The 14,140-nt window shown below is 38.0% G+C and overlaps 1 pseudogene; it reads left to right on the top strand.

Moving 5' to 3' along the window:
* The first annotated feature begins 923 nt into the window (after positions 1-923).
* On the top strand, positions 924-1,851 carry LOC114620972 (annotated as a pseudogene).
* The last annotated feature ends 12,289 nt before the right edge of the window (positions 1,852-14,140 follow it).

Here is a 14,140-nt window from a genome sequence, read left to right as displayed (position 1 = left end):
CTAAGACTTTGTAGTTCTTTGGTCTTGAGTTCTAACTCTTTCTCTTCTTTCTGTGTATGCCATCTCTATTTCTCCAGAAAATTTCTCATATGCGGTTCTTGTTAATTCCCTTTGTTCTACTTACAGGTGCCACTCTCTTATGGTGTTTGCTTTTTGCAAAACTTTAGGCTCTACATTCAATCATCATTTCAGCTCTGATTTATTTTTTTTTAACTTCTCCCAACATTGCCTACTTCAGTATTCCAATTCAGTAATCTGACCAGGCTAGATTGGCCCTTGAAGGTGGTCTTACCATATGGATTATTGGTCAATATACTGATTGGCTACGGTTTGCCTAAGGCTAAACCTAGCCCTCTATGGAGTCTCATATATGGATTTTATGGTTTCACTAGATAAAATGACGAGCCTTAGTTGCTCTTTCCACAGTTGTCTGTGAATGCTTTTCTCGTAGTAGATTATGCAAGGAGTGTAAAACTATCACACTCAATGAGATCTTTGCAATAATACAGCCTCTTTCCTTGTTGAGTGCAATAGTGTAGTAGTTGACAGTCCCTATCTCAGTTTACCCATCCACCAATTCCTATGAGTGTGACAGCTAAAGGTACAGAGTTCACCTCCTGTTCATGGGACTAACTGCCTTATTCCCTAGCACTCCACACCTCTGCCAATTGTCATTTTTGTTCTACTTAATTTTTGCCATTATATTTGTTTTATGCAAATAGCATTACCTTAGGAAATGTGTCCTTCAGTGATGTTTCGGGTTCTCCTTGTAGGAAATACAATCCAAGAAAGCTGTTCAATAAGGCAAGCTTCCATTTTGACTCTCTTGGACATAAGTAATCATCTGACTGTATTTGAGAGTAGTAATACGTACCTAGCATGTATATTTCCAACTCTAGAACATAGTCTCTACTTTGATAACAATGACAGTAGCATTCAAAGGGTAATGAATAACAGCAAAAATCATCTAATGAAAGAGAAATGTACCACACACAGAAATAACTCTTTCGAGGAAATTGAATGAACTATAACTAGCTTATCAACTGACTTTCACTAACCACATAATTTAAAAGAATTTCTAAGACTTCAGGCTTTGAACTTCCAATCTAGTTGGGACTAAAATGAAAACATTCTTAAGTTAAATCTATAAGGCAGCAATATTTTCCATCTAGAAACAGTAGATATGGGAGCAAAGGGAACCAAAATAGAAATTTACCTTTTGTAACTAACATAATCTGATATTCTATTTCAATTCAACTTAAAACCAAATCATTCTTCAAAGATTGATATCTAGCTATAAAACATGCTGTAGGACCTATATCTGAATCTTGTAGAAAGCTGTGTCAGGAGCTACTGCGCTGCTTCCACAGCTGCTCAGGAGGGGAGCATGTCTCAGCTGGAGTCAAGAAAGTGAATATGACCACCAAATCGTGCCCCGAGTGCGACCAACAGATTCCTGCTGCACGTAAATCATGTCCCTGTGGTTACATATTTATTAGCAGAAAACTGCTAAACGCAAAACATTCAGAGACATCACCAGCATCTACAGTAAACAAGCGCGAGGCCAAGAGGAGACAAACAAAGAGATTTAGACAAGAGAAGATAAATTCTACAGTAAATAAAGATTTAGAAAACAGAAAGAGATCTCGAAGTAAGAGCCATTCAGATCATATCAGATGAGGAAGAGGGATACCTAAAAGTACATCTGCCAAAACACATGAAGAAGAGAAAGAAAAACAGGAAAAGGAAACTGACATCTATGTTAACTTCTCTGATGAGAAGGCTTTCGTGTTTTCAGTTGTCTTGGCAGAAATAAATAGAAAAATTATCAATCAAAGACTTATTCTCTGATATTTGTCTTCAAAATCCGTTGCCACTTTCTTCAGGATTACATTAACAAATTCACAGCCGGTAGGGTCGTGGGCTCTCAGGAGCACTTAGACTGTGTGAATGAGGGCCATTGATGGCTTTCTCCGTTTTCTAATCTGTTGCCACACTTTGGGAACAAAGCTGTGGGTTTAGGCTTTGCTGGATTTCCTTGTTTACCAAGGATTATTATCAGTCTTTTGTGTTGGGATATTACTAAATGTATTTAGAAAAACAAACAAACAAACAAAACTACCAAGAACAAAACAACAACAACAACTAACTCGGAAACTGAATGGGTATTTAGATGGAAGGGTTAGAGTGTCGGTGGAAGTACACAAGGCAGAGCAGCTGACAGGCTTGGTAGTTTTCAGGTTCGCACCAGAGACGCAGTGTCTTCAGTCCTGTCAGGAGAGTGACTTTTAAATGCATGTACTTCAGACTCTCACCATTAACAGATTGCATGTATACAATCCATTGACTTTTAACAAATTGGTAGTTGATATTTATTGAATGGAAAATTATGAATATAGATTATAAATTCTGTCTTCAATTGATCTTTTTCTTGGGTGCTATTTTAATGATTTAAGGGAAGAGTTATATTTTCAGAAACCTAGACAGTTTGAAAATTTGGGTGCTATATGAAGAAAAACATTTAAGGCTGTATCATATTTCAGATATAAACACCTTGTTTTCTTTAATGTTTATTTATTGGTTTTTAAAAAATGTTTTCTGTTATCAAGATGGTGCCTGTTAACCTAAAGACAGATATATTTATTATATAAATTGCAAAATATTTCTCAGCTACTTGTTAACAGTGATGTTTTGTCTGAATATTCATTTACACATAATTTTATTTACACATGATGTTCATTTACACATAATTCTGGTAATTATTTAAACTGTTACTTCATTCTGGAAAAAAAAAACCTTAATATTGAAAGTGAGTAGATTTTTTTTTTTAAAAAAAAAGCTGTTTCAGATAACTGACATAGATCCCAGATAAAAATATTTTTTCAGAACAAAAAGTTATTTATGAGGTAAATGTTTCTTCTTATTCTATAAATAAATTTTTCACAATTACTTGACTAAGGGACACTGGAGTTATTTTTTATTTAAAAACATGAAAAGCTTACATGTCAATTTAATACTGTTGCTAGTTTAGTGTATATCATTAACACTACTTCTTCTGGAACTCTAAAACTGTTTTCTTTCACTATTTGGTTAGCACACTATTAGTTTGGCTTCTCTAAAATAACTATTAAAAAGATCAAATTCTCAATACTTCTGCTGGTTTCTTACGAAATATAGAATAAGTCTGAAATTTTCCAACAAGATTCATCTTTTTTCCTGTTCCAACTTCTGTACCATAAAAAGCTCTGAAATTCTACTCATTGCTTCCCTCTACCGAAGTCATCATAGTGATAGCTACATTCCAGGTCACTTGCAACTAATAAAGAAAGATCTTTTTTCCAACAGTAAAGTCAACACAGAAAAAAAGAAAATCGTAGGCTATCCATAAGATAAGACACAGATAATGCACATAATTGAGGAATGCGTTTATTATGCAAATAGTACATTGGTCTTTGCAAAACATAAGCTTCAATGTTTACTAAACATCCTTTCAGTTGAATATAGAAGATTGATCTACTTCTCCTCAACTCCACCTGCTTTCCTAAATGAAATTCTGTGAAGTCAATAATGTAAAACTGAAAGATGGTTGTTCTATCCTACAGTGAAGATTCTATGTGGAAGTCCAGTTTTGTCAATAAGAAGAATTTGTGAAAGATCCCAAAGATGAATATAACTTGGAAGCCAAAGACCTATTTCATTCCTGTTTTCTGTGAGCATGTTATCAAGGAGACAGATCCTGTCTAGGCTCCCTCCTGTTACTCCTCCGTTTCTGACCTCCATGAGGTAAATAAACTTTTCTTCTTTGTGATCTCACCTCCATCATCCTTACCACTGGCTCTAAACCAACAGAGTCACAACTGAACTGAAAATTATGACTCTGAGCCACAATAGAGCTTTCCTCCTTGAGTCTATCGACTGCATATTTGGTCACAGCTTTATCCTGAGGTGGCATGGTGATTTCAGTTCTTAGCTATGACAGGGAGAGGTGGGGCTTCAAATCAGCAAGTCTGCCCTTGTTATTCTGTACGTCTTTCTTGAGAAACCTGTCTAGAGAGACACTCTATCCTTATTTTAGGACTTTTTATGCTTCAAACAGCAAGGATTTTTGAAACTGTATTCTAGCTAACAGGAAGAACAGCTTGGGAAAGACCAGCTTAAGGATAGCTGGGGTCAATCATAAATTTTGAATTGGAAGTTTGAAATAATTTCCAAAAAAACACAGTCATCAAAGATCCAACTTTGTTATAGCTTGCTGTGACTTATGGAGAGGCAATAACTGATTAATCGTGCTGATAAGGAGTGCAGCAGGGAGCAGAGAGATGAGCCTTTGAAGGTAAGGCAGGAGTAACCAATCTAATGGGTTTCTAGTTAGGGAAATAGTTTCTAGACAGTCTGAGGAAAATGCAACTAAATCAAAGAAGAAATTTCTCCTAAGATAAAGATCAAAGGTCCCTGATCATCCCTGAGAGTTCAGTGTGCCAGGGCTGGGCAGGTAGTCCATGCTAAGCTAGGATAGGTGGACCAATGAGAGGGAAGCAAGGACATTGACAACCATGGAAGGAAGGTGACCATCCAGAACTCTACTGTCAACTGTGCTACAAACTGGCTAAATAAAGTGTCCAAAGCACTGGACATTTTCCTTAGTCTCTGAGCCTCAATTGGCATGATTGTAAAATATGCATGTTCACACTATACATGTAAGGACTCTTTATTAGAAATAATGTGTGCAAAGTCTCTATGGTATAACATGCTGCGCGTTCAAAACTTAAACTACACTCTCAATTTTTAATTTTAATATCCAACACAGCCTTTAAAATAAACACAGAAGCAAAAAGAATGAAATACGAGAGTTGAAATACAGGAATGTGAAAAGATAAATAGCTAGAAATAGATCCAGGAGGACTAACACTGCCTCATGAGCCCTGGGACACGGGGGAAAAGGAAATATTTTCCTACGGTGAGAAGAAAAGAAATAAAGTGGTCTGGGGCCATGTGGGATCTCAGCCACATCCTCCTGCTGTGTTAACATCAGATGACTAGGCCACTCAGCAGCTGGGGCGCCTTCGATGGTTCCTATTATAATTTTGTTGCCACTCAAAAGTTGCCGATAATTTTCCTTTTGAGCTTTTCTATTAATTGTTTATTTGGGCTACCCTTTAGAGGAAGTACATATTTGTTACTAGAATGAAAGGAGGTAGAAGAAGAGACACAAAATAAAACTATGCCTCCCATAAAAGTTTGCCATGCTGTGTGTGGAAGGGAGAAACATCATATGGTCCCACACCTACACAGAGAATGACAGGCAGTGAAGGGATGCTAAGAGAGAGAGAAACAGCCTGCTCCAGGTGTGGGTTCCCTAACTGTGGACTAAGCCCACTATATCAATATATTAACCTGCAAATCTGCATATACATATACATATACATATACATATATATAAATTGTGCCATCAATAAATGAGGAAGTAAGGTCAGAAAAGTACATTAGTGGTAGAAAGAAGTAAAAATGATATATTTTACTTTTTGAAAACTGAAGCTTTTTAAAACCCTGTTAGATTATCCAGACTATTAATTAAAACATAGCTACTTTTTTCATTGAAATTTACCATAGGAAAGGATGCAATGAGGGATTTTATCCTTCTTCTAAAGGTCTGAATATAGAAAATGCTATCACGATTTATAATGTGAACTTCCTGGGTAAGCCAACAAATCTCTGTGCTTATTTTTGCCAACATGACTTGATGTGTACCATGTTCACAAGCTGAATAGAGACACAACTTCTGCAGCCAATAAAGCATGACGACGACTAATTCACTGAGTCTAATCTGTCAAACCGTTGGTCAGTAGAGTGCATGAAAACACCACAATGATTCTACCATGTAAATCAGGCATGTGTTTGTGTATAGACAGATCTTCAATTTCCTAGATAATTTAATTTCCATCTTTCTAAAAGCCATGTCAAAATGGTATGATGTATGCATCTGTCTTATAAACTCTTTAAATGTGGATTCAACTAGAGGTTTAAAATGGCTAGTCATGTTCAATGAAGTTTAATCTTCATCCAATGACATTCATCTCTAAGAAAGTTGACATTAATTGGGCACAAGGAGGTCTGAACAGTAAAATTATCTGGAGCTTGGTTCAGAACTCTCGGGTTCTCTGGCAAATTAAGACTTCTGGTCACTTCAGCTGATATCAGCAAACAACACAATGAAATGGATTTAATTTGGAGACCTGGCTTACATTAGAATACCATTCCACAAGTCTTCAACAGATTGAGAATCAGGAAATCAGGTACCCAGAGTGAACTACATGGTCTTGAGTACCTACCTGGTTATGGCTACTCTAGATCTGCGACTTCCTAGTAACAACAGGGAGGGATTTATATATATATATTCTACTTATATATGCTATAATAGTCACAAATTACTTTGACCAAATATCCAACTAACAGTAACCTAAGGAAGAGACAGTTTACTTGGGCTTACAGTTTGAAGGTCTAGTCCATGGTGGCTCACAGCTATTGCTACAGGAACGTGAAGTCACTGTCACATTGTGACTTCAGTCAAGAAGCAGAAGAATAGAAATGCCAGTACCCAACTTGCTTTCTTTGTGTTCAGCTGGGAACCCCAGCCCAATGGATAGATTCATGGTCAGTCTTTCCTCTTCAGTTAAACTTCTGTGGAAACGTCCTCTCTAGGAAACTGTCAAAGATATTTCCACGGAGATTCTAAATCAAATTAAGTTGGTGATGGAGATTAACCATCAAGATGCCAACCTTATCTAAGATAAGTGGTGCTTATTAACACTAGTTTAAGGCTTCAAAGTACTTTGTAAAATTGACCTTAACTCATCTCTGCTGAAACAATGCCCTCCCCTTTCCTCAATTCAAGGATTCTCTCCTACCAACCAATATGATAATACATTTGTTCCCAGTCCTCTAGAAATCACATCCCTGTGGGTAAAAATAGTTTTGCAAGAGTCCTAAAGCATTTGGAGTCCCTATTTTAAGCAACACTGGCCTTTTTTTTTTTTTCTCTCAGAGTTTCTCCCTTGACCTACTACCAGGGTTCTGGGAAGCCAGTGTGTCTGATGTGGCAATTACATTGTCCCTGTAAAAAGTGGGCACAGTAAGAGAGATCATGTGGGTAGTAGTGTAATTATTTTGTGCTTGAAATATAAACTCTTGTGCCTGAAATCAGGTCCCTGGCAACCACTGCTTTCCCAGTGCACTTCAAAAGTGCCAAAAATGTCAGCATGATAGCACTTCTATTGAGTATGATTATGATTGATTATGATTATGAGTGATTATGATTATGATTGCTTTATTTGGTTTTGTGGTTACTCTTTTTTTGAAATCAAACTCAAGGACTGGCATGTTGCAGTATATTTGGTCACAATATGAACCCCAAGACTGTTATTTACTGGAAAAATATTATTTCTAGCTATGGTGTGGCTCAGTCCTAGCACAAACCTTTAATCCAAGAGCTTTCTACGTATTGTAAATAGGATTAAATAAAGTCAACCATAGGTCAAGAGGCAGAGCAATCATCCAGTTAACAGGAAGTGAACATAGGAAGAAAACATGGAGGTATGAGGAAGTCAAGAGCATGGATAGAGAGACAAACAGGAAGTACAAAGGAAAAATACAGAGTTGAAGGGTTCTTGAGACAGCATGGAAAAGTAGAACTTTGTGGGAGAGAGTGTCAGTTGCTATCAGACTTTCACCTCAGCATCTATCTTCTGAGTCTTTATTTGTAAAAATCAAATGATTGAGATTTTGTTTAAAAAACAACACTGGCAGAGGCAGGACAAATTCCACTACCAAACTTCTTCCCTAATCCTTTTAGTTTCTCTTGTTTGTTTGGAACAGGGCTTTCCTACATTTTCCAATCTCACCTTGACCTTGTGAACTTCGGCTTGACTACCGATGCTGCTTTTCTGACCCTCCATTTGCGTCTTCACTCTCTCATCAACTTTCCTGTTGGATCTTCTCATCAATTCTGAAATACATGTTGTATCTTAATACTAGATTAAAACTTCAAAAGAATACCCTCATTCTGAATTGACCTAGCACAACAGTTTTACTTAAATATCAGGTCCATAAACAGTTCAAGCACATATGTTGTAGCAATATAAATGTAATTTGATTTGAGACCAAAGAGGAGAATGATAGAATTGATGTTTACAACATCCCAGGTACCACAGTAGGTACTTTAATATTAGCTAATAGATAGGGGCCTTAGTGTAGGCATTTATTAGTTTTGAAATTAGAACAGCCGGGTGGTGGTGGCGCACGCCTTTAATCCCAGCACTTGGGAGGCAGAGGCAGGAGGATTTCTGAGTTCAAGAGTTCGAGGCTAGCCTGGTCTACAGAGTGAGTCTAGGACAGCCAGGGCTACACAGAGAAACCTTGTCTCAAAAAACCAAACCAAACCAAAAAAAAAAAAAAAGAGAGAGAGAGAAATTAGAACAAATGACTATGAAAAGATTTTCAATTTTCTCTTTAAGACTTAACTGCAATTATCATCTAGCCTAGAGCTATTTTAAAAATTAACATGGTGCTTTTAAAGAATGAATGCCATGCAGCATATTAACTATAAAACAATTATTTGCATATGCATGTGTGTGTATATGTATGCACACATACACAGACCACAGTGCACATGTGGAAATCAGAGGACAGCTTATAGAAGTCCGGTCTCTCCAACTTCCACATGAGTTTCTTGAATTAACCTACACTGCCAAGCTTAGAAGCAAATGGCTTAACCCATGGCTCCATCTCTTGGGCTCACTCAACTATTACTGCTGGCAGTTTTTAATCTTCATTGATGAGGGCTATCATTCAGCTCTACCATACAAAAGAAACCTAAGAAAAACTCTGTAATCTGCTCACTGACTTCACAGGTATAAGTTGGCTTCGAAAGGTTTTCTTTCTGGTTGCAGGACCTGAATTCTGATGTTCATGTTTGACTTTCTGTGGTCCATATGTGTTCATGGGCCTTCACTGCCATGAGTCTATAAGGGATAATTGATCTTTGTACTTATTATTTAGCTTCATATATAATTTTAATGAAGCTACACAAGGCTCCCTGGCTCTCACCTATTAAAAAAAAACATATCCTTTCTTCTGGTGTTTTGAGGAGGATAAAATGTGAAACAGCATTTGAAAACAACTTATAAAGTGTTGGCTTCTCTTAACACCAGCTATGTGTGAAGAGGTATTATTTTTCTAATTAAAGAACAAATGTAATTCTTAATAGATGTACCCCACCCCCAAACATTTACGAAATATTTAAGTGGGCAGCACTGCTTTGTGGACCTTGTATTCTAACCCTGCAAAGAATTCTCGTAGAAGATATAAAACATTTGCTCTCTGAGACATCACAGAAATCTTAATCCCTGAGGTTAAACACACTGAAACCCCTGCTGACCTCTGCAGGAGGAACCAGAGGCTCCCTTGATCCAGCTCCCTGGTCTAATCCATGCCACTGCAGTCACTGAACTGCTTTATTCCAGGCCAGCTTCTCTGTCCTTTTTTGTTACTCTAAAGTAATGACAAGTGACTACTAACTTCTCTTTGGGAACATTTTAGGAGTCTGCAACCATGTTATACCTTTCCTACCCAAAACCTGGGTCCTGCTCAGTTTTCTTTGACTAACTCAGCAAGTCTCCATTTGACAGTCAAGGAAGCCAGAAGCTGGTTCCAGCACTAACTTCTCATCTCTTTCCCTGAGTCATACCTCATTGTTTCTCTCAGCTGTGCTTTTAAGTATACTACCCTACCTATCTGCAGACCCTAGCTACGGTCCCCACACATTCGAGTTCCTAGGTCACTTTCATAGCATGCTCCCTGATTCCAGTAAGAAAATGTGGCCTCTTTCACCTGAAAGGCTCATGTCTCCTGTCATTCATACATTACTAATAACCTCTAGTCTTATAGGAGGAAAAAAGCAATTTTCATTACCCATCTGCATCTTCTAACTTAGCATCCTAGGGACTGCAGTGGGCAAAACCAAGTGGAAAGCATGAGTACATTTACATCTTCATTACACATTAAAGCATGAGGGCAAGCAGCAGTGAATAGACTGGCAAGGCCATCAGAATGTGGACCTATGCAGCATCTTAACAAACGAAGGGAGTTTTAGTAAATATGGCCAAAGGAGGCAAGTCTGGGAAAGTCATAAGAAAGTATGGTAAATAAGTGTTACTTGATCCCTAGGGAAAAGCATTGTTACACATGGAAATTTTCTCAACACAGGAAAATATGTGTCTTATTTTGAAAGCTTTGATCGCCTACACCAAATGTCAATGGCATTTAACTTAAAATAATCCCTATATCACAGAGGTATATTTTGGCAAGACATACATTCTGGTACTGGTATATTACATGATATTCCTACATATGAATTCCTTTGATGGATCTTGAACTTTAGATCTTTTGGCTTCATCAGGAAATCAATGCTTTAAAAGGATTAAAAAAAAAAAAGATGAGGCTTTTCACCATTCAAAGTGGCTGGGTGTGTGACTGGGGTTGGAACTGCACAGTCTAGAAACACCAACGCATTTTCCATGTCTTCCAGAGAGAAACATACTAGCAGTCACTGAAAACTTCTTTATCTCACTAAAATATTTCTGTGGCTGAATGGCTCACCATCCTCGGAAGGAAATTTTAGTCAGCAAAGCTATTTCTATTTTTTAGTTTAACATTAGAATGACAGTTCCAGGACTGGAAAGGTCAGCCTGCAGCTCAGGGACCAGGTGAATGCTTAGCACAGCCCTAATCTTTGCTCAGAAGCTGAACTGTAGTGAGAAAATGTGAGGAACTATGAGAGAATGCCAGCCTGTGGATTCCCAGGTTCCCAGAACCCTACAGAGGAGCTTCAGAAGAATATGTTTTAGCATTCTTGGGAACTACTAGGTAACTACTCTTTCCCAAGGTCCAGTCAACCATCTAAACATGTGAATGGATAAGAACCCACATTGATATCCTGAAAGACTGAAGAGAGGATCTCAAGAATAAAACTATTTCAATGGGTAGTTTCTGTCTCATCTTCAGATGTTTACTGGCATGTTGCATATCAAACATTGATACTTATGGAATAAGTGTTATCTATCTGTGCATCCATACCTATAGGAGGGGAGATATAAGAATGATAGTGATAAACAGCCATAGTTCCTAAGCCCAATAAACTGCCAGTTATGATGATAATTTAGGTTTAAAAAATACTGAGTATTAGCAGATGCTGGATGGGGTTCTTCCCTGAATTATTTTCCTCCCTAAAGCTCAGATCCATCAAAGATGGACACATCTTTGCCACTAATTTTTATGTTAAATAGTTTTATGTCAACTTGGCAAATGCTAAAATCATCTGAAAGAATGAAACCTCAATTAAGAAAATGTGTTTATCACCAACCAAAGACTGGACCTAAGCCCCTGCACATATGTACCAGATGTTCAGCTTGGTTTTCATATGGGTCTCCCAACAACTGGAGCAGGGGGATCCCCTACTCTGTTGCCTGCTTGTCGATCCGGTTCCCCTAACTGGACTACCTTATCTGGCCTCAGTGGGAAAGGATGTGTCTAGTTCTGCAGTCACTTGTTGGTATCCAGGGGGGACCTCCTCCTTCTCAGGGGGGATGGGAAGGGACCATGTGAGGAGAGGGATGGGAGATGATCAGGGACTATGATTGGTATGTGAAGTGAATAAATAAATAAGTAAATAAATAGGAAAATATGCTCATGAGATTGGTTTGTAAACAAGCCTAAAGGACATTTTATTTGTGACTAGTGAAGGATGAACCAGCCCATTGTGCCATCTCTGGAGTTGGTGGTCCTGTTTTGTTTTTTTTGTATTTAGTGGGTTTTTTTGTTTTGTCTTGTTCTTTTGTTTTGTTTTGTTTTGTTCTGTTTTGTTTTCAGAAAGCAGGCTGAGCAAGCAATTATAAACAAGCTAGGACACTGCATCAGCTCCTGCCTCCAGGTTCCTGCCCTGAATGTGTTCCTGTCCTGACTTTTTTCAGTAGTAGACTACAATGTGGAAATATAAGCCAAATAAACCCTTTCCTCCCCAACTTGCTTTGGGTCATGGTGTTTCTTCATAGCAGCAGTAACCTTAACTAGGACAGAATTTGTACCAAAAATAGGTGATGGTCATTGCTGTGACAGACATTAGCATGTTTGGTCACATTTGGTGGCGTAGTGCAGAAGGATTTTGAAACTTTAGGCTAAATGAAACACTGAGCATTGAGAGCTCAATGTGCCGTTCTGTCTGGTCTTAGATAAGAGTGTTGAGGATAGAGTAGATGGTAAAGCCCTTCTTGTAAATTTTCAAAGGGAAGTTTGAGAATCCTTAAATATTCTATCAGGGAAATTTGCTATTTTGAGTTGAGAATCTTTGGTTTTGGTTAGTTGGAGCAGAAGAACCATTAAAGTAAAATCTTTGATCCACTGGGGAAATTGATAATGATCAGCTGGAGCTGAGAAATCAGTGGTGATTAGCAAAAGACTGAGGTTATTGAGGTAAGATTGTCTAGGAAGTGTTTTCTTATGCAAACTGTGATAACAGTGGTCAAGCTTGTACCTAGTGCTGGAAGTCAAACTTGGTTATGTGTAAAAGTCTCTCAGGGATAACCAGTTTTGAAGGCATGTAGGGTTCTTGGAGAGCAACTGAGGCTTGTTACTGTTAGAGGCCAGGAGAGACTTTTGATGAAAATGCATCTCAGTTGCATCAGAAGACACCAGCATTTTGCAGATGTCAGTACCATGTGACAACAGTCAAGAGTAGCAACAGCTCTGGAGTAGAGCTAGCCCAAGTCTAAGACAGGCTGTGTATGTTGCAGAGGGTGGAGCCCGAGAAGTGGCTCAGGTAATTTTGAGGAGCTCAGAATATTGTAAGAGAATCCCAGATGTTGGACATAGAATGATTGACACTGTGGGAGTTTGGTTTTGCTTTGGTCTGATTCTAACTGTGTCCTGATTCTTTCCTCTGGAAGTAAGTAAGTTCACTTATTTTCAGTTTATAGGAGCCCACAGTTGAGATACTTTCAATTTTAAAAGAGATATTGGATGTTTTTAGAGGACTGAATATTTTAAGAGACTAATGTGTTTACATTTGTAAGACTATGAAGCATGTTAACTTTGTAAACTGTCTTATGCGATGTTTATATCAATGTGTGATCTTGGGGATGAACAGTAACATAAAGAGTGTGGCTTTACAGTGATTTGGTGGTGTGTCAAGTTGACAATGGTTCATTTGTGGGGGATAGTTTTATGTCAGTTTGACACAAGCTAAGGTCATCAGAGAAAAGAAAACCTCAATTAAGAAAATGTCTTCAAAACATCAGGCTGCAGGCAAGCCTATGGTTCTTTTTGTTTTAAATTAATATTGGGTAGGTGGCATGCCTTGGTGAGTGGTGCCGTCACTGGACTTGTGAGCATGAGTTCTATAAAAAGGCAGGATGAGCAAACCAGAAGGAGCAAGCCAGTAAGAAGCACTCCTCTGTAGGCTCTGTCAGCTCCTACCTCCAGTTTCCTGTTTGATTACCTTCCACAATGGACTACAATGGGGAGGTATAAGACATATAAGCCCTTGTCTCCACAACTTGATTTTTGTCATGGTATTTCAACACGGTAACAGTAACTCTAACTAGGATACTCTCCCTACTGAAATCTCATTCACTTCAAAGACTAAACTCCTGCCACAGAGAAAGGGAGCGAAAAGCAAATGACTTATGTAGAACCCAGAAGATCTGGTATAAACTACTACCTTTTCCTTGGAACCATTTATCTTCATTAAAAGTTCTTCACTTCATCTCTAAAATTGTGTATATGGCCCACTTCTTGCTTCAGTACAAAGACATGTATACAGCTAATGAAACTCCTTGCATTACAAAGTGCTCTTTTTCCCATGTTGCTATTATAAATAGGTTCATATGCTTCGTTACTTGATAATCTCCCCATCGTCACTTCATTTCTGTAGATTTAAGATTTGAGATTCCCTATAAGAGGGAAAAAATTCTTGTCGTACACACAGAGATACATACCAAAACTAATGATACATTTAGGTGAACAGTCAGCAGCCATTCACATATACAACCTCTATCTTGTTAAATAGACATAACTGAACAACAGTGCATCT

This window comes from Grammomys surdaster, unplaced genomic scaffold (genome assembly GCF_004785775.1).
Source record: "Grammomys surdaster isolate TR1022 unplaced genomic scaffold, NIH_TR_1.0 63, whole genome shotgun sequence".
Classification (NCBI taxonomy): Eukaryota; Metazoa; Chordata; class Mammalia; order Rodentia; family Muridae; genus Grammomys; species Grammomys surdaster.
This window is presented reverse-complemented; position numbering and strand designations above follow the sequence as displayed.